The 18,385-nt window shown below is 39.4% G+C and overlaps 1 pseudogene; it reads left to right on the plus strand.

The window, feature by feature from the left end:
- The first annotated feature begins 394 nt into the window (after positions 1 to 394).
- Positions 395 to 18,385, plus strand: part of LOC129522677 (60S ribosomal protein L10-like) — a 29,203-nt pseudogene continuing 11,212 nt past the window's right edge.

The raw sequence follows: 18,385 nt of genomic DNA on the forward strand, positions 1-18,385 counted from the left end.
TATATTTCTAAACATTTTGTATATATAGCTCAATGGAGATAGTGTGTGTTTATTTTTTAAGAAGCTTTATTTTTAACACCACTTTACTGACCGTGAAACGTGTTAGACGCTAAAGTTGTATTTTAAGCAAAAGAAGGGGGGAGGGGAAAGCCAAAAAAAACCCTGCCCCAAACTGTTTATTCCACGATGGAAATGTAGATCGCTCTTTATAGCTCCTGATAAGCTATATCCAAGGCATTCTTCTCAAGGTGGACAATGATGTGGCGTTTTTGATGATGACAGGGAATAGAAATTTTTCTATTTAGTTTAAGTGTAAATGGATTTATTACAGGTTAATAAACAGTTGGTAGAATTGCTAAGAAGGTTAAAAACCGAGCCTCAAAGAATTGTCTTAATGGCGCAAAGGCCAACAAGAAACAACAGAGCTGTAGAGCTGCTGGTGCCAAAAATCAAGGTTCCCCACCACGACCAGGAGGCCGGTGGGGTCAGGAAGCTCTGGCCGCAGAAACAGGCATCTTTAGGACACTGTGGGCAGGACCAGGGGAAGCAGCAGAGTCCCAAGCTCTGGCTCCCTGCTGCCATGCAAATGTCATGAAAGTACTAGATCCAGAGTATTAGCTGCAAGGGGGCCTGGGAATGTGATTTCTTTTCTTTCTTGATTCCTTTCTTGATTTCTTTCTTTCTTGATTTCTAGCATAAAAAGAATATACATCCACTACATGTTACCTATCTGCTCCCTTAGTATGGGCACTGAGATTGCTTGCTTTCTTCAACTATGTTAACTGCAATGAAACTTATTTTGGATTATGAGAGGTGATATCTTCTCTGGGATCTATCCCTAGAGGTGGGATCACATGGTTCTAGTATGTGTGCACACTGTCTTTAAACAGAGTGCTGCCAGAGTATTACTGCCAGAATAGTTTCGTCTAGCAAAAGTTTAATGTATAAATAACTTTACATTATACATACTATCAAATATGAATACTTTTTACTTTCAAAGAAGAACCTCATATATAAGGGCAAACGAGATCTTTAAGTATGTCTGAAATAGCATAATAGAAGATAAATTGGTAGGAACACTTTGGTGAAATTCTATTTGCTTTCATAAAAATGGGCTGTAGCGTGGGGCAGTAGAGCACACCACAGGCCCTGGAGTAGACGAAACTTAGATCCTACGTGTAGGACGCTGGGCAAACTCCTTCACTCTCTATGACCCTCCTGTCTTTGATCATCCCCCAAGTGGTGGCCATAATAATAAGGACATTGTTGAAGAATTGGAGTTAATGGATAAGAAGCAATCAGGACAACGCCTGGCACATAGTCCTTGTGCAGGAAATGTTAATTATTATTCCGAAGAACACCAATGGATTCATCCCTATGGCAGCTCATATATATCACCCACATGAATGAATTTTGTGGCAAACAGAGGCCTAGATCGGAGACTACCAATAACTAAGTTCCCTCAGGCTAGGCCCTAGGCAGTGCTGGAGGAGTTATAGAGTGAAAGATTTCCCTTGTTGCTCCTTTTTTCATTTGTTTAAAGATTTAGAGGAAGGGGATGAGTGGGGGGAGGGGCAAATGGAGAGGAGAGGATCCTCAAGCAGATTCCCCACTGAGCATGGAGCCCCACATGGTCTTTCCATCCAAGTACTAACCAGGCCCGACCCTGCTTAGCTTCCGAGATCAGACGAGATTGGGCGCGTTCAGGGTGGTATGGCTGTAGACCCCACATGGTCTTGATCTCATGTCTCTGAGGTCATGACCTGAGCCCAAAACAAGAGTCGGATGCTTACCCAACTGGGCTGCCCAGTCGGTGGCTTTGATCCCCCTTTTGCTCCTTTGAGAGCCTCAGAACGTAAAGGAGATAGAGCACACACGCATTTTAGTTTTTTTAGCTTTGTGGATGCCCATGGAGAAGCACCCAGAGAAGGGAGCAGGGTGCAGGAGTGCCACTTGATAGCTTCCTCTCGGGGTTAAGTGGGCCTGCCTTTACCCACCCACACCAAACTGCATTTCCTTTCAACATAGCTTACCACATCGTACTGTAATCTATGTTCTGATTTTAGGAAAGACTAAATAGATTTGCTCAATCACTTGGCCGTGCCCATGCTTGAATTTCAGCTGGCACTTATTTGTTGCATGATTTCTGTATCAGTTCAGGTACAGTCAGCAGGTAGAGACCTGACCAACTACTTGAGTAGAGTGCATTTAGTCTAGAGACTTGTTAAGTAGGTATGAAGGTGCAAACTGTGTAGGTGACCAGGCACGAAGAGAGGGAGCCACTGCAGGAAGCAGCCACCAGGCTTCCGAAGCCTGAGCTGGGGTCCCCAGGTTGCAATGACTGAAGGGGCGAGCAGAGGTGCGACTCAGGTGGCTGGAATGTTGGTGCTCAGTCATCACTGGTGCTGGTGTCCCTGAGGAGGGGTGATGAGGCTGGCCCTGTGGGGGTTGGAAGCACCACCAGCTGCCTGGGGCTGCTGGGACCACGCTGGAAGGAACTGCTTGGCCAGGTGAAGAGTGTTGCTGGGGTGACCCTGGGACTGCAAGTGTACCAAAGTCCTAAGGGTCAGGGCCGAGCAAGTTCTTACCCTGTTCTCCAGTCCATCACGCACCATCTAGTGCCCGCCCCCACCCATTGACAGAGCCTAATGGAGTTCATGGGCAAAGCAGAAAGTGGATTTACAGTCACAGTCCCATTTGCCTGAAACAGGGTAAAAGTGTGGGTTTGGAGCTGAATGGCAACAGCATAATACCAGACATATTCCTTAAAACACTTTGTGTTACATTTAAAAACACTAGGATCCATGTCCATATGCCCATCCACAGATAAATGGATTTACAAAGTGTGGCATGCACCTTCAGTGGAGTATTGCTTGGTGGGAAAAGAAGATAGAGCTCCTGCCAGGAGCTACTACATGGGTGACTCTTGGGGACATTATGCTGAGTGAAATGAGCCAGTCACAGAAGGACAAACACTATATGATTCCACGTATGTGAAGTATCTAAAGGAGTCAAACACACAGAAACAAAGAATGGCGATTGCCAGGGATTGGGGGGGGGGGAAGGGAGAAATTGGGAACATTTGTTTAATGGAAATAGAATTTGCTTTGCAGACATGACAAAGCTCTAGAGCTCTGTTGCACAACAATGTGAGTAAACTTAATACTACTGGACTGTACACTTAAAAGTGATGATTAAGATGGTAAATTTTATGTGGTTTTTACCACAACTAAAATTTTTTAAAAAAATATTTGAGGATGATTAAGAAATTCAGATCCATTAAAAACTGGCTATTTCAAAGACATTTTAGGTCTCTTCACAAATTTCTTAGCATGAGTTTGACGTTTTTCCACATTACTTTGTGGAGAATCCTTGATCCTTATCCCATATTGCAATGGGATGATCTTTGATCTCTTCATTGTTACTTAAAGAATAATCAGAACACAAATGATAAAAGCAAGCAATTATTTATGAAATATGATTGCAAAATAAGACCATCATCTTGCAAAAAGACTCTGCTCTACAGCTGCTTTTAAGATCCTATATCAATAGAATGGTCCAAAGTAAAACAAATTGTTTAGGAAACCAGCAAAAACATTTTAGTTAGGTTTATAGGACACAGTGAAATTTCTTTGTTGAAATCCTGTGTAGTGGAGCCAGGTTTATGCTGTTCCATGGTCCATTCTCTGTTAAATTGCCTGCTGGAGCCAATCTTTGCCATGCTGCCTCATAAACTTTTACAGTAAATATTCCATTATTGGACACTGGGGTGGAGAGTGATGGAAGGGAATGTAATTGTTTTAGCTTTAAATTTACTCTTGTTCGAATTTGTCTTTGACATCCAGCACAAGAGCAGCCTGTAAGTCATGAAGGCGTTCACCTCTCTCGAGGCTGGATTGCATTTAAACCATTCCAGACAGATGAGGGAAATGCCCCTTAGGAGAAGGGAAAAGCAATCCCACAACCCCTCTTAGTAACTCATCCCCTGTTTGACAAATCTTGCCACTGGGGTCTTTGTAGTTAGCTTGAGTCTCATCTGCTGCAATAACCCCCCCCCCCCCAACTTCTGGTTACATCATTAATGGAGATTGGAACCAGCTGGCCTCCTTGTTCTGTGTAAGGGGCTTTTATAGATGCAAAAGTGATTATGCAGTTTCTCTTAAGCTACTTTGCTGAACAATGCTGTCTTCTAATTTTGCCCCATAAATTTTATTTTTCACATCTCTCAGTGATCTTTCTGATGCACCTCCGAATCTTTTGCAGCTTACCATACTGTTCTAAAATTGTGGAATTCCGGTTTTCAAGGAACTCTAATACATTTCTAAGCATTTTTGAGATTAATGGAAGGATTATTCATTCCTATACAATATTCACTTTAAAAATAAATATCATTGTTGAATCACTTCCTAAATCTTTGTGGTTTTCCTGACAGAAAGGAAAAACATCACTTTCACCACTTGCTGCAAAGCTATTAGCCCTCATCAGGTCAGGTGGAAAATCAGCTTCTCTTTGAGAGATTTTTAATCTATATGGAAAATAAGACAGATTATAAAAAATAGAGAAATATGTATGGGTGTAAATGAGGATCAACCAGGGTGAGTGTGTGAGAGGCTTTCCTCATATCACAAAGATATTTTGCTATTATTTTCTTAAAATAGAATGAACACAAAGAAAATTGAAAACACCTAAAATCACACCATTTTGAGGTATCAGGACAACACAGTAGTGACCATCTTTCTGTGTTTTTGTTTATATTTTCACATGTTTACGATTTATCTTAAATGCAATCATGTTATTTTTCTTTGCATTTTTAAAAGCATTTTTTCTGTATGCATTCTTATCTTCAAATGCTCTCCTTCCACCCTCCAAATAATTAATGTCTTATTCCTCTAGTCCTTTTTCATTGACATGTAATCACATTTGAGTAATTATTTAAAGGCTAGTAATTGTTTTAGAAAAAACTGCATAGTCTTTTATATACCTTGCTTTCCTCACTAAACAAATCTTTATAGAAATTTCTACCAGGCAACACATATAGATTTAACTCATTTATTTCCTTGGCTGCATAATAGTATAGTACTCAATTCAACCCCTCCCTCATGAGTGTAATATTCTTTAGTTGCTATATCAGATTAGATCTACCGAATGTGGTTCCATAGCCATTAGTATATCAGAACACGACAAGAGAAGGCATTAAATGAAAGTAAATTATACATCTTATACAGAAATCTAGAGAAAGAATTACAAAGAAAAAAGCAGAAGGAAGAAATTATTAAGGACAGAAACTAGTGAATTAGAATATAAAATAAAAAAAAGTCCAAAAGTGGTTCTTTGAGAAAAAAATCAGCGAAATTGATAAACCATTGGCCAGACTAACAAAGAAATTATAGAGGAAACTTGAATACATAGAATTGGAAGTCACAGGATAGAGGTTCAGAAAAAGAAAGCTTTAAAAATTATAAAGGACTGCTTTGAACAATTTTCTGCAAATAAATAAAATGCATAATTTTCTGGTGTAATACAATTTTCCAGTAGATGTGGAATACATAAATAGAACAACTAACAGAGATGAAATAGAAAAATCAAAGAGCACTCCATGAAAAAGCCCAGATGGCTTAACATGGGAATTTACTAAAACCTTAAAGATCGGTTTATCCTGATAGTATTTAAACGATTCCAGAGCATGGTTTAAAAACAAATCTTCCAAATTCTTTCTATAAAGTATATTGGTCTCAAAACCCAACAAACTTTTGTATACTTGAAATTAATGTAACATTGTATGTCAATAGACAGAATTTGCACCAAAAATAAAAATGGCCAGTCTTATTATGATCAAATTAAAATATTCTAAATAAACTATTAATTTATTAGTCCATTAATAAAACTGTATGACCAAATGAAGTTGTTTTCCTGCAATGTAAAAGCTCAGCATTAGAAAATCAACTTATTTCATCATCATTTTACTAGAAATAAGGAGAAAAATCATATCCATTCCAAAGGAAAATTTGACAAAATTCAACCATAGTTCAATAAAAGAGAAAATGGTAGATACCTTTCAAACGAGGTAAGATACCCCCACCTAAAGCTAGTTTTACTCGATAGGCAAGCATTAAAGGATTTACTGCTAAAATGACAAGGCAAACCTATCCACGCTATGCTGAAGGTGGTAGACAATGAATTTGGACATGACAAAGTAATTAGAGGTATAAGAAATAAAATTATCTCTATTTGCAGATGACATGATTGCATATCTGGATAGCCCAAAAGAATAAATGGGAAAGCTACTATAAGTGAAAGAACTTAATGAAGTAGCAATTTATGATATTATCATATAAAAATTAAGCTAAAATCAGTTCTACAGGAGAATATATGTTAATGTTCAACAACATTTTGCTAGTGCCACTCTGGATTCTAGAAGACCTCATTTTCCAGAAGAGTTTTCAGAAAGTGTTGATGGGAATAATATTCATTCTGTTATTACATGTTCACAAAAGATTTTCTGTGGGCTTCATACTTCAAGGTCAGTTTGGATATAAATTATATGGCTCACATTTTCTCTTTTTTAAAGATTTATTTATTTTAGAGAGAAAGACAGAGTGTATATGAGTGGGGTGAGGAGGAGAGGGAGAGAGAAAACAACTCAAGCAGACTCCCTGCTGAGCGCAGAGGGCTTGACTCTATGACTCTGAGATCATGACCTAATGGCTCACATTTTTTTGAGCAATTTTGATATTTTACTCAGTTTTCTCCTGGCATAAACTATTGCTATTGTAAACTATAATGTCAAACTGATTTTTTCTTCCCTTCTAAGTGACTTGGTCTGTTTGTCTAAACACCCTCCCTTTTCTTTTTCAGATGTTCACTAGTTTTACTAGACAATGTTTTGATATCAACTGCCTGGTTTAATCTTTTTCAGGTATGCAAAATGCCCTCTAATTATGTAGATTCAATTTTTCTTCTATTTCAGGAAACTTTCATTTAATTGCAGATCTCTTGGTGACTCTTGTTGTGTATATGCTGAAGTTTCCTTGCCTTTCTTCTATACCCCTTTCTGTCAAATATTTAAAAAATTTTTTTTCTGCTTTTCCCTTTTTCTTTTCTTAAGGATTTATTTATTTATTTGAGAGAGAAAACATGCACGCACGAGTACAAGCTGGAGAAGGGGCAGAGGCAGGGAAAGAATACACAAGCAGACTTCCTGCTGAATGAGGAGCTCTACTGCAGGGCTTGATCCCAGGACCCTGAGATTACGACCTGACCTGAGGTTAAGAGTTGGCCTCTTAACCGACTGAGCCACCCGAAGTTAAGAGTTGGCCACTTAACCAGCTGAGCCACCCAGGCACCCCTTCTTTGTGGTTCTTAAAATTTTCTTCTTCTACTCTATGTTTTATATGCCATTATTATTTGCGCTTGTGTATGTCTTAATTTCTGACATGCTTCATTACTAGTAGTTCTCAGTTTTCTTTTATCACCTCTCTTTTGCCCAAGCATATCATTTTTAAGATTTGAAAAACTGGGGGGAAGGGGCAAGATGGCGGAAGAGCAGGGTCCCCAAATCGCCTGTCCCCACCAAATTACCTAGATAACCTTCAAACCATCCTGAAAATTTACGAATTCGGCCTGAGATGTAAAGAGAGACCAGCTGGAACGCTACAGTGAGAAGAGTTCGCGCTTCTATCAAGGTAGGAAGACGGGGAAAAAGAAATAAAGGAACAAAAGGCCTCCGAGGGGGAGGGGCCCCGCGAGGAGCCGGGCTGAGGCCGGGGCGAGTGTCCCCAGGACAGGAGAGCCCCGTCCCGGAGGAGCAGGAGCTGCACCAACCTTCCCGGGCGGGCGGAAAGGGGCTCGCAGGGAGTTGGAGCAGGACCCAGGAGGGGGGGATGCCCTCGGGCTCCCGGGGACACTAACAGACACCTGCGCCCCGGGGGAGTGCTCCGAGCTCCCTAAGGGCTGCAGCACGCATGGCGGGACCTGGAGCAGCTCGGAGGGGCTCGGGAGCGGCTCCAGGGAGGGGGCTGCGGGGCGGGAGCGCGAATCCAACAGCGCAGGCCCCGGAGCACAGGGCGCCGGGACACAGCCCAGGATCCGGCCTCCCCCGGGACAGGCAGAGGCCGGGAGGGCCCGAGACAGCAGACAGCGAGGACGCTCCTGCCCCGAGCTGAGATCAGCGGCCCCGCCCCGGAGCCTCCAGGCCCTGCGGACGGAGAACCGAGAGCCCCGAGCCCCGTAGTTCCTGCGGAGGCTGAATCCAGGCTTCCAGAGTTGCCATAGCAACTGCTGCTGTTCCTCCTGGGGCCCCACGGGGTAAACAACCCCCGCTGAGCCCTGCAGCAGGCAGGGGCAGAGCAGCTCCCCCAAGTGCTAACACCTGAGAATCAGCACAGCAGGCCCCTCCCCCAGAAGACCAGCTGGACGGACCAGCGATACTCCCCCGTGTTCCAATACAACTTGTTTTTGGCCACTCTGCACTGAGCAAAATGACTAGAAGGAAAACCTCACCTCAAAAGAAAGAATCAGAAACAGCCCTCTCTCCCACAGAGTTACAAAATCTGGATTACACTTCAATGTCAGAAAGCCAATTCAGAAGCACTATTCTACAGCTACTGGTGGCTCTAGAAAAAAGCATTAAGGCCTCACGAGACTTCATGACTGCAGAATTTAGATCCAATCAGGCAGAAATTAAAAATCAATTGAATGAGATGCAATCCAAACTAGAAGTCCTAACTGACGAGGGTTAACGAGGTGGAAAAACGAGTGAGTGACATAGAAGACAAGTTAATGGCAAAGAGGGAAACTGAGGAAAAAAGAGACAATCAATTAAGGGACCATGAAGACAGATTAAGGCAAATAAATGACAGTCTAAGGAAGAAAAACCTACGTTTAATTGGGGTTCCCGAGGGCGCCGAAAGGGACAGAGGGCCAGAATATGTATTTGAACAAATCCTAGCTGAAAACTTTCCCAATCTGGGAAGGGAAACAGGCATTCAGATCCAGGAAATAGAGAGATCCCTCCCCTAAAATCAATAAAAACCGTTCAACACCTCGACATTTAATAGTGAAGCTTGCAAATTCCAAAGATAAAGAGAAGATCCTTAAAGCAACAAGAGACAAGAAGTCCCTGACTTTCATGGGGAGGAATATTAGGGTAACAGCAGACCTCTCCACAGAGACGTGGCAGGCCAGAAAGGGCTGGCAGGATATATTCAGGGTCCTAAATGAGAAGAACATGCAACCAAGAATACTTTATCCAGCAAGGCTCTCATTCAAAATGGAAGGAGAGATAAAGAGCTTCCAAGATAGGCAGGAACTGAAAGAATATGTGACCTCCAAACCAGCTCTGCAAGAAATTTTAAGGGGGACTCTTAAAAGTCCCCTTTAAGAAGAAGTTCTGTGGAACAATCCACAAAAACAAGGACTAAATAGATATCATGATGACACTAAACTCATATCTGTCAATAGTAACTCTGAACGTGAATGGGCTTAATGACCCCATCAAAAGGCGCAGGGTTTCAGACTGGATAAAAAAGCAGGACCCATCTATTTGCTGTCTACAAGAGACTCATTTTAGACAGAAGGACACCTACAACCTGAAAATAAAAGGTTGGAGAACCATTTACCATTCAAATGGTTCTCAAAATATACCCTAAAAACTATAGAACACTTCTGAAAGAAATTGAGGAAGACACAAAGAGATGGAAAAATATTCCATGCTCATGGATTGGCAGAATTAATATTGTGAAAATGTCAATGTTACCCAGGGCAATTTACACGTATAATGCAATCCCTATCAAAATACCATGGACTTTCTTCAGAGACTTAGAACAAATTATTTTAAGATTTGTGTGGAATCAGAAAAGACCCCAAACAGCCAGGGGAATTTTAAAAAAGAAAACCATATCTGGGGGCATCACAATGCCAGATTTTAGGTTGTACTACAAAGCTCTGTTCATCAAGACAGTGTGGTACTGGCACAAAAACAGACACATAGATCAATGGAACAGAATAGAGAACCCAGAAGTGGACCCTGAACTTTATGGTCAACTAATATACGATAAAGGAGGAAAGACGATCCACTGGAAGAAAGACACTCTCTTCAATAAATGGTGCTGGGAAAATTGGACATCCACATGCAGAAGAATGAAACTGGACCACTCTCTTGCACCATACACAAAGATAAACTCAAAATAGATGAAAGATCTAAATGTGAGACAAGATTCCATCAAAATCCCAGAGGAGAACTCAGACAACACCCTTTTTGAACTTGGCCACAGTAACCGGAGAAGGACAAACAGTGTATGTTCTCATTCATTTGGCGAATATGAATAATAGTGAAAGGGAATATAAGGGAAGGGAGAAGAAATGTGTGAGAAATATCAGAAAGGGAGACAGAACATAAAGACTTCTAACTCTGGGAAATGAACTAGGGGTGGTGGAGGGGGAGGAGGGCGGGGGGTGGGGATGAATGGGTGACGGGCACTGAGGGGTACACTTGACGGGATGAGCACTGGGTGTTATTCTGTATGTTGGTAAATTGAACACCAATAAAAATTAATTTATAAAAAAAAAAGATTTGAAAAACTGATTATGATTATGATTATGATGCTGTTCTTTTATGGCTTCTATAATTGTCTTAAATTCTTTTAATGCTTTAGAATGTCATAAATATATTTATATTTGAATGTGTATTTCTGAATGCCTTTATTGTTTGTTACAGTATTATTCTGCTCTTACATCACTTTCTGCATATAATAACTTTATAGGAAATTGAATTGCTTTTTTTTTTTTTGCTAGCATTTAAATGAGATATGATTTCTTGAGTTTCTCAGGAAGGAAGGAAGGACAAGAAGTCAGTATAGTTTGCCTAGAGAGTTCAGGGCTCTCTTTTGTTTTTATCATGAAACATTTAAAATATGACAACCTTGTACTTCCTGAGAACTGTTGCCTTTCCCCCTTTCTTCCCTCTGGCACCTCTGCTCTTGCTATATCTACTATTGGTGTCCTGCTGCTGTTATAACCCACTCATTGTTCTGGATGGCCCGTGGACAGAGCCAATCCACACTCTTGGTGGGGTTATAGGTTCTTCTAAGATTCAAATGCGACTCTCATTTAAACCTTGATTTGAGCAGTCAGTCCTCTAGTTCTCTTCTAGAAGGTCTCTTGTTCAGTGCTATCTTCCTCTCCATAAATTGGCTGCTGACACTCAGCTTTCTTCTCAGTGCCTGCTAATCCCATGGTCCTGGGGTGAGGGGGCAGATGGAGACCAGTTGGGTTTGGAGTGGCATGGGTAACTTTCTTAGTTCCTCTACCTGTTTATACCTGTCCTCATTGCTCTGGGAAATCCAGGTGCTTCTCTTGATGCATTGCCCTCTCTCCAGTGTCTGTGTTTTAACTCTGGTTAGGATCAGGAATAGTTTTTTTTAGATAACTGCCTGTATCTGATTCTTTCTCTGTATTCTGAAATCTTTTTTTCCTGTGCGTAAAAACTGTATTTTGCATTTTTTTTCCTACTCGGCTCCAGCTTCTCAAAATTTGTGCTCAACACCTTTTTGGTCTTTTAAAAGATCTGCTTCTTACAACAGAAGATCTGGTTTTTCTATTTTAACTTACCCCTCCTAGCAAGATCGCTCCTGCTAGGCATTTGATAATATTTAAAATTAGTCTACCTGATTTTTTTCCCCATGCTGCATCTCTCTCCCCTCAAGAGCAGCACATATGAAAAACTGTCATTGTGTTTGCCTAAGTGCTTGGGGAGAGGATAATGAATATAAAAAAGTGTGTCATGGAGGTTGTCCCACATCTGATCTGGGACAGAGCTTCTGTGTGATGTAGTTCACAGAAAGAAAAAATAACATTCCTGATAAAATGGTTAAGCCATTTCCTGAGGAATTTTAATGGGATTGAAACTTATTCTGGGAACCCAGTCACCTACATACCCAGCTGATAGCTGTTAAGAATTTAATAAGCTTTACCAACCATTCTTTTTTTTCTGATTTGAGCCAACCAATGATAATATAACCCTATGCTTTTCAGCCAGAGGCAATTTTGCCTCCTAGGGAACAGTTGGCAATGTCTGAGAACATTTTTCGTTGTCACAACCAGGTGAGGTGAGTGGGGGTTGCTACTAGCATCTAGCGTGTAGAGCCCAGGATACTGCCAAATATCCTGTAATGCACAGGACAGCCCCCCAAATGAAGAATCGTCAGCCCAAAATGTCTGTAGTGTTAAAGCTTGAGAAACATTGATATAGCCATTTTCTTTTCCAATAAATTCCTTAGTTAATTCCTAAAAATGTCATTCCACTATAATGGGTGTCAGGCAGCTGAGACGTGATCTGGGGTTCATGGGTACATAATTCCCAGACCAGGCAGGAAACCTCAGTCTTTTTCTTTAAACAGGGGTCAGAGCTGATAATAAACTAGCACAGACTCGATTTGCTGTGCAGATGTTGACTGTTGAGACCAAGCCCAGCAGTATGTTCACTACTATCTCCTCTAATTCTTAAGTTCCTAATTCAGCTTGGCCCACAGCCCACTGACTTGCCTCCTGGTTGCCTGGGTGCTCGAATTTATTTTTTGTTCTCTAGCACTTATTTTCAACAGCACCTCTCCATTGCCTGTCTCTCTTGTCACCAAGGAGACACTGCTCTGTGGACATTGCCTTTCTTTCTGAAGAAAGAAATGAGCTTGTAGAAAGGAGCCTTCTTTGCCTCTTCCACTACCTGGAAAGTCAAAGAGGAAGATCAGTTTGTGATATAGGGGGTAGGGGAGTGGGAAAACCCAAGTAAATGCTCATCTTGCCTGTGGGGGATGCAGAGAGCACACAAGATGTCTTGTGTGGAAAAGTGCAGCCGTATGAGATTTGCCAAATACCTAGGAGAGGAGTGAATGTACCAGATCTTCATTTTTGCAAGGCAGATGGAGGTATTGGTAATAACATCCGGGTTCAAAAGAGGAAGAAGGCAAAGAGAAAAAGAAAACTCTACAGTTGTTAGAGATTTTGTAGGATCTTTTTGGTCTATATTTTTATGTGAAAGAGAAAATGTTTTTTAATGACAGTTCACCTAGCAGAGACACTGTGTCTAAAGAAAACCAATATAGTTTTCTTTCTAGAAGTAAAAAAAAGAGAGGAAGAAAATAAGAGCCAAATATTCATGTATTCAAGGGTATGTAATGTTGATATGGAAGCTGGGGAGAAACATATTTTAACAAGAAAATACTTTAAAATGTATGGCTTAAATGTACTTGAGGAAAAGTGAGGACATTAAAAAAAAGTATGAAATTCTGAAAATACACATTCCACTAGACATCTTCTTCCACATAATTCTCAACTGAAAAATTAGACATTGCTAGGTATTCACAATTAGTACTTTGTGCTGTTGGCTCACATCTTGTAGTTTTATTTTTTTAGTAATAACAGACTACTGATTTTCTTCCAAGGACTTTCAAACCAGTAAGTGCATAAATTCCAGCCAAAACTGCCTGTAATCATCTAAAAATTCTCCTTTGTCCCAGCCAGCGGGCTCCCCTTCAATTTGCCTCTGATGCCTCTGCTCAATTCTCAACACACTTCCCTTCACTTTTTTTTTTTTTTTAGAATAAAAATCTTGGTATTCTTTCTGACACAATAATTCAATAATTTGGGCTATATTTGTAAGTCTTAGTTATCTTTAGGGTTTTTCTAAAAAATTATTAGACCCAACCCAAACTTCCAAGTCACCTGTGAAGGTGTTATCATGAATGATACAGCAGCATCATGGATTTGAAGGAGCGCATGTTCCTATTGTGTTTCCTAAGGTGGGAGGTGTTTTTGTAACAGAGAAACTAGGATATCTGACTCCATTCATGCAAAAAATGGCAGCCACATGAGCCAAATGAAAGCAAGGCCATTACCCTCCTAAAATGCAGTCTGGTACCTGGCACTGAGGTCAACAAGAGAGTGTAGCAGCTCTCAGAAGACTTGCATCTAATGGGTAACACCAGGGTATTGTAACAGTGTGAAATGTATTTGAAAGAGGAAATAGAGGGCTTTAAATGATTTATGAGGGAACTGGGACTCTTTTGAGAGAAGAGACCTCTAAGCTGAACACCAAAGTGACCACCCTTCTCAGTTTGTCCATCATGAAAATGAAGAAAGTAATGTAGTGAAGGGCCATTGGGTACAGCGGGACTTGGGCTAAGACCAAGATTTATCTGTGTAGTGTGTGTGTGTGTGCCTAAATTGTAATATGGACATGTAACTAAAAATTAACAAAACTAAAATAAGGGCAAAACCCCTGTGGAGAAGTGGGTAAATGGTTTACCCTTCTTGAACCCCACTCTCTTCCTCTGTGGAAGAAAAAGTCTTACACTGCTGCCCCCCAGCAGGCCAAGTACACCTGGCTTCCTTTAGTCCACCTTTTGAGTAGGAATTATTGTTAAACAAAACAGCCTTTTTAAGGTGTCTAAAGTTAACAACTAGAAAAATTCCTATCAGTCTTTGTTTTGAAGAGAGGCAGAGAACCTATGATATTCACTTCACACTTGGTTTGTGTGTGTGTAAATTAAATTATAATTTCAGCATAGTTAACCTACAGTGTTATATTAGTTTCAGGTGTACAATATAGTAATTTATCAATTCTATACATTACTCAGTGCTCATCTTGATACTCTTAATCCTTTACACCTATTACACTCATCCCCCTACCCAACTCCCCTCTGGTAGCCATTAGTTCTTTGTACTTAAAAGTCTGTGGAGTTTTTTATGTCTTTTTTTCTTTATTTATTTTCTTTCTTAGATTACACATATGAGTGAAATCTCATATTTGCTATTTGTCTTTCTCTGACTTCCTTAACTTAGCATTATACTCTTTAGATGCATCAATGTTGTTGTAAATAAGATTTCATTCTTTAAAATTGTGGCGGAGTAATATTCCATTATAAATATATATATACACCACTTCTATTTATTTATTTATTTATTTATTTATTTATTTATTTATTACACCACTTCTTTTTATCCATTCATTTATCCACCGACACTTGGGTTGCTTCCGTGTCTTGGCTATTGTAAATAATCCTGCCTATATTGTAAAAATAAGCGTGCATACATCTTTTCAAAGTGTTTTCATTTTCTTTGGGTAAATACCCAGTAGTGGAACTACTGGAGCATATGATAATGCTATTTTTAATTTTTTGAGGAAACTTCATACCGTTTTCCACAGTGGCTAATACTTTGCATTGCTACCAACAGTGTGTCATTGATCCTTTTCCTCCATATCTTTGCCAACACTTGTTGATTCTTGTGTTTTGATTCTAACTATTCTGATAAATATGAGGTAGTATCTCACTGTAGTTTTGATTTGCACTTCCCTGATGATGAATTATGTTGAGCATCTTTTCCTGTGTCTGTTGGCAATATATGTGTTGTCTTTGAAGAAATGTCTGTTCGTGTCTTCTGCCTATTTTTTTAACTGGCTGATTTGGGGGTTTTGGGGGTTGAGTTGTATAAGTTCTTCATATATTTTATGAATACTAACCTTCATCAGATATGTCATTTGCAAATATGTTCTCCCTTTTAGTAGGTTGCCCTGTAATTTTGTTGATTGTTTCCTTTGCTGTGCAGAAGCATCTTATTTTGATGTAGTCCCACTAGTTTATTTTTGCTTTTGTTTCTCTTGCCTCAGGAGACCTATCTAGGAAAATGTTGTTATAGCCAATGTCAGAGAAATTATTGCATGTTCTCTCTTCCAGGATTTTTATGATTTTAGATCTTACATTTAGGTCTTTAATCCATTTTGAGTCTATATTTGTGTATGGTGAAAGAAAGTGAGCCAGTTTCATTGTTTTGCATGTCATTGTCCAGTTTTTCTTACACCATTTGGTGAAGAGACTTTTTCTCATTGTAAATTGACTCCTTCGTTGAAGATTAATTGCATATATACTTATGGGTTTATTTCTAGGCTCTCTGTTCTATTGATCTGTATCTTTTTTGTGCCATACTGTTTTAGTAACTAGAGTTTTATAATACAACTTGAAGTCTAGGATTACGATATCTATAGTTTTGCCCTTTTTCAAGATTGGTTTGGCTATTCTGGGTCTTTTGTGGTTTCATACAAATTTTAGGATTATGTGTTTTAGTTCTGTATTTTGACAGGGATTGAATTAAATCTGAAGATTGCTTTGGGAAGTATGGACATTTTATCAATATTTGTTCTTATAATTCATGAGCATGGAATATCTATTTGGGTCATCTTCACTTATTCCTTCATCAGTGTTTTACAGTTTTCAGAGTAGAGGTCTTTCAGCTCCTTGGTGAAGTTAATTCTTAGGTATTTAATTCTTTTGGTGCAATTGTAAATAGGATTGTTTTCTTAATTTCTCTTTATTCTTTTCTTAAAGGTTTATTTATTTATTTTAGAAAGAGAGAGACTGTGTGTGTGTTGGTGGGGAGGGGCAGAGAGAGAGTGAGATATAAGCAGACTCCCCATTGGGCACAGAGCTCTGTGTAAGGGGTCGATCCCAGGACCCTGAGATCATGACCTGAGCAAAAACCAAGAGTTGGACACTTAACTGACTGAGCCACCCAGGCACCCCAATTTCTCTTTCTGGTACTTCATTATTAGTTTATAGAAATGCAACAGATTTCCATGTATTGACTTTGTATCCTATAACATTACTGAATTCTATCAGTCCTAGTAGTTTTTTTTTGACGGAGTCTTTAGGGTTTTCTGTATATAGTATCATATGATTTGCAAATAGTGGAAGTTTTCCTTCTTCCTTACCAATTTGGGTGCCTTTTATTTCTTTTTCTTGTCTAATTGCTGTGGCTAGGACGTCTCGTACTATATTGAGTAAAAGTGGAGATCCTTGTTTTGTTCCTGATCTTAGGGGAAAAGCTCCATTTTTCACCTTTGAGTATGATGTTACCTATGGGTTTTTCAGATACAGCCTTAATTATGTTGAGTTATGTTTTCTCTAAACCTACTATATTGAGGGTTTTTTTTTTTATCATGCGTGGATGTTGTACTTTGTCAAATGCTTTTTCTACATTCATTGAAATGATCGTATGGTTTTATCCTTTCTCTCATTGATGTACCATGTTGATTGATTTGAAATGTTGAACCATCTTTGCATCCCAGAAATCATACTTGATTGTTGAGAATGATTATTTTTAAGGTCTTGCTGGATTCAGCTTGCTAATATTTTGCTGAGTATAAAAATATTTTTGTATCCATGTTCATCTATTTTTTAAAGATTTTATTTATTTATGAGAGACACACACAGAGAGAGAGGCAGAGACACAGGCAGAGGGAGAAGCAGGCTCCCTGTGAGGAGTCTGTTGTGGAACTTGATCCCAGGACCCAGGGATCACGACCTGAGCCAAAGGCAGATGCTCAACCACTGAGCCACCCAGATATCCCTCATCTATTGATAGATATGTATTTATTGACATTTTGTTACTTGTTTTGTAGTTGTTTTTGTGGTTTTTCTCTGATCTTTCTTCTCATGTTCTCTTTCATGGTTTGTTGGCTTTCTTTAGTGATATATTCCTTTATCTTTATTCTTTGCATTTCTATTACTGGTTTTTGATTTGTGCTTACCATTTGGTTTTTATATAACACCTTCTGTATATAGCAGTCAATATTAAGTTGATGATTGCTTTAATGTGAACCCTTTCTTTATTGTTTCCCCTCCCCATTTTAGGATATGGTATCATATTTCACATCTTTTTATTTGTGAATCGCTTGATAGATTTTTACAGATATACTTATTTTTACTACTTTTGTGCTTCTAACTTTTTATACTTACTTATAGTCTCTCCACTTAAAGAGTCCCTTTTAATAATTTTTGTAGGGCTGGTTTAGTGATCATGAAGTCCTTTAGTTTTTGTCTGAGAAATTCTGTATCTGCTCTTCTATTCTGAATGATAGCCTTATTGGATAGAATATTGTTGGCTGCAGATTTTTCCCACTTAGCACTTTGAATATATCATGCCATTTTCTTCTGACTTGCAAAACTTCTCCTGAAAAATCCACTGATAGCCTTACAGGGTTTTCCTTGTATATAACAGTCTTCTGCTTCTTTAAAACAAATTTGTTTTATCACTACTTTTTGCCATTTTACCTATTGTATGTCTTGTCATGGTCCTCCTTGGGTTGATTTTGTTGGAGGAGACCTGTGCCTCCTGAATCTAGATTTGTGTTTCCTTCCCCAGATTGAGGAATTTTTCAGGAATTACTTCTTCAATAAATTTTTGGTCCCCTTTTTTCTCTCTTCTTCTGAGATCCCTATAATACCAATGTTATTATGCTTGATGGGGTCACTGAGTTCTCTAAGTCTCTTCTCATTTTGTATAATTCCTTTTTCTCTCATTTGCTCAACTTGATTACTTTCCATTATTCTGTTTT

Source organism: Nyctereutes procyonoides, unplaced genomic scaffold (assembly GCF_905146905.1).
Source record: "Nyctereutes procyonoides isolate TBG_1078 unplaced genomic scaffold, NYPRO_anot_genome, whole genome shotgun sequence".
NCBI lineage: Eukaryota > Metazoa > Chordata > Mammalia > Carnivora > Canidae > Nyctereutes > Nyctereutes procyonoides.